Consider the following 3,478-nt stretch of genomic DNA (forward strand, 5'->3'; position numbering starts at 1 on the left):
TGTTCCGATTACCGCACCATTTGTGGCTACACGAAGCCCATCTGATCCTCTACAATTCTATCTAAATAGATTGGTAAAATTTTTGAATTCTTTTATCCCATTTTTGTAGTACATGTTAAATTCAAATTTGAGCTTTGGGTATTGAGAAATCTTGTGGTTTTCATGGTTTAGGTGTTACTCTAGAACGAGCTCTAGCTAGATTTCATCATATATTTTAGTGGACAAAAGGTAAGAAGGATTTCTCTTGTGTTTATGATGTTCTATGAAATCCTAGTATATTGAGTATTGTGTAAATTATATGAAAATAGTGTAGAGTGGTGTTAGAGACATTAAATTGATCCTTGGTGAAGCTTGGAGTTAAGGCTTGGTGGGAATTCACATGGGAAAATCTTGGTTTTGGCTTTCAAGAAGTACGGTTTAAGTTTTATTTAAATACCGTATAATATAGTATGAAATCCTAGGCTAGATACCCCTAGAAATAAGTTTGAATTGTGTATTTGGTTGAAATTAATATGAGTAGTTGATGTGTTGTGGAAATAGATGTTGGATGGTAACTGTATATGCATATGTATATATGAATGATGCATTGAATTGATGGATGTTGGGCCAGAGGCCGTGAATTTGGGCCGGAGGCCAAAAAAAGGTAAGAATGGTAAGTTGGTGAATGAATGGTATGATGATGCACGAGTTTGAATGAAAAATTTAGTATTAAGTATGTGAAATTTGAACATGATTGTTAGAACTAGTGGAATTAAGGATTTGAGGTGTGAAGTTAATGAAATTAGAGTTGAAATGTGTGAATGGAGTAGGTTTGAGTTTGGTTGATTGTGAATGTGTAAAGTGAAGTGGTTTGGGGTTATTTTGTTAAGTTAAAACTGTTTTGGCTTGTGAAATTTTGAAAAAGTTGGTAAATTCTATTTTTAGTTAAAACTAATTTTTTGACCAACTTCGACGGGTTGTAACTCAGTCTTTGGAGTTGGAAATTTTATGAAATTAGATTTTTATAAAAATTTATTTATCGATCTTTCCAACGATTCAAGAATTCTTGAAAAATAAATTTTGTGAAAAAAGATATGAAGGTTTAAAATTTGGGCTGAAGAACTAGTTTTTACAGCATATCAGGTTTTTCACATTCTGATATGCCATACGTACGCGGAACTTATCATGCGTACGCGGGAATTGGTCATTGCTAACACCTATGCATACATGAACATGGGTGGTGTATGTGACTTTGTCACAAATATGCTCTTGCGTCGCGACGTAAGTCATGCATATGCGAGCGAGCTTCACTGCCTAAACTTCCTGCGTATGCAAAAGTGTGCATGCATACCTGACCACCCCTGTTTTTCTAAAAAGTGAATTTTTAATTTCTCAACTATTCCTCGAGCCTTCTAAACCTTTATAAACCCCAATAAGAGTCTAGAGCCGATGTAATTAAGGATAGAGGAGTTAGAAATGAGAATTAAAGAGATGAGTTGGTGAATTGAGAAGAAATGAATAAAATGTGAAGCGATATATGATGAGGATGATTCTGATGATGTGTTGTAATTAATTATGATGATGAAGGATGATGACAAATGAGTTTAATTACTATTGAATATGAATTGAAAATGTGATTGAAGGGGAGATTGATAATGAGATTTACAATGAAGTTGTTAATGAGATTGAAAATGAAATAAATTCTAATTTGAAATATACCTGCATGGGAAGTGCAGTGGAGTGATTCTACTTGTCTCATTAGAGTGATTCTACTTGCCTAGGAAAATAATTTAATTGCAGTAGAGTGATTCCACTTGCCGCAGTGGAGTAATTCCGCTTTCCAGTTATACTTGTCTAGGTAGATGCAGTGGAGTGATTTCACTTGTTCCGAACATGTCGGGTTTAGCTGTATAACCAACAGATGATATCATCGGCCATAGGACAGGCATACATCATTTGCATTATTTGAATTGTTTGAATTGTTTGGACTTGTCATTTCTTGTCTTGGCTTGATTACTTGTTCATATTAAATGTCTACTTGCTAAATGCTTTACTTGAATTCTACTTGTATATTATTTTTCTGCTTTGTTTGTGATTGAACACCTAAGAAGTCCCTCATGTTGGCATTGGTTGACACTGAAGGCTGGTTCTATTCTGTTTGGAGAGTTGTGAAAAGACGGAAAATGTTGACTTAGATTTGGAATCCAATCCCTTATGATAGTTGCCTAATTGTGGATTAGTAAGAATTTAGGATGGATATGATGAGGTATGGAGTTTAAGATTGCTTAGTGAGTTCCTGTTGGCTTATGCAGTATAAATTTGGCATTTTTACCGTACTGAGAACCCATGGGTCGGAGATTCTCATTCCGTATATATCTCTTGTTTGTCAAATGCAGGTGGTATGCGAAATTGTTACTTTGAGGTTGTAAAATTTGTTGTTCGTTCTCTCCCTGGCAATGGCGCCAATAACTGGTGCACAATACCATGGTCCAAACATAACTTCACAACTTCGCACAACTAACCAGCAAGTGCACTGGGTCGTCCAAGTAATAAAACCTTACGTGAGTAAGGGTCGATCCCACGGAGATTGTTGGTATGAAGCAAGCAATGGTCACCTTGTAAATCTCAGTCAGGCGGATATCAAATGGTTATGGAGTTTTCGAATAATAATAATAAATAAACAGAAAGTAAAGATAGAAATACTTATGTAATTCATTGGTGAGAATTTCAGATAAGCGTATAGAGATGCTTTCGTTCCTCTGAATCTCTGCTTTCCCGCTGTCTTCATCCAATCAGTCTTACTCCTTTCCATGGCAAGCTTTCTGTAAGGGCATCACCGTTGTCAATGGCTACATCCCATCCTCTCTGTGAAAATGGTCCAAATGCTCTGTCACGGTATGGCTAATCATCTGGAGGTTCTCGATCATACTGGAATAGGTTTTACTATCCTTTTGCGTCTGTCACTACGCCCAGCACTCACGAGTTTGAAGTTCGTCACAGCCATCCCTTCCCAGATCCTACTCGGAATACCACAGACAAGGTTTAGACTTTTCGGATCTCAGGAATGGCCATCCATGGGTTCTAACTTATACCACAAAGATACTAATAACTCGGACTCGGTCCCCTGTATTAGATATCTAAGAGATATTCATTCTAGCTTGTTTGCATGTAGAACGAAAGTGTTTGTCAGGCACGCGTTCATGAGTGAGAATGATAATGAGCGTCACATAATCATCACATTCATCATGTTCTTCGGAACGAATGGATATCTTAGAAGTGGAATAAGTTGAATTGAATGGAAAAATAGTAGTACTTTGCATTAAATCATGAGGAACAGCAGAGCTCCACACCTTAATCTATAGAGTGCAGAAACTCTACCGTTGAAAAATACATAAGTAAAAGGTTCAGGCATGGCCGAATGGCCAGCCCCCGTGATCTAAGAACTAAACGTCCCAAGATGCCTAATACAATAGTAAAAGGTCCTATTTATGCTAAACTA

This window comes from Arachis hypogaea, chromosome 19 (genome assembly GCF_003086295.3).
Source record: "Arachis hypogaea cultivar Tifrunner chromosome 19, arahy.Tifrunner.gnm2.J5K5, whole genome shotgun sequence".
Taxonomy (NCBI): Eukaryota; Viridiplantae; Streptophyta; class Magnoliopsida; order Fabales; family Fabaceae; genus Arachis; species Arachis hypogaea.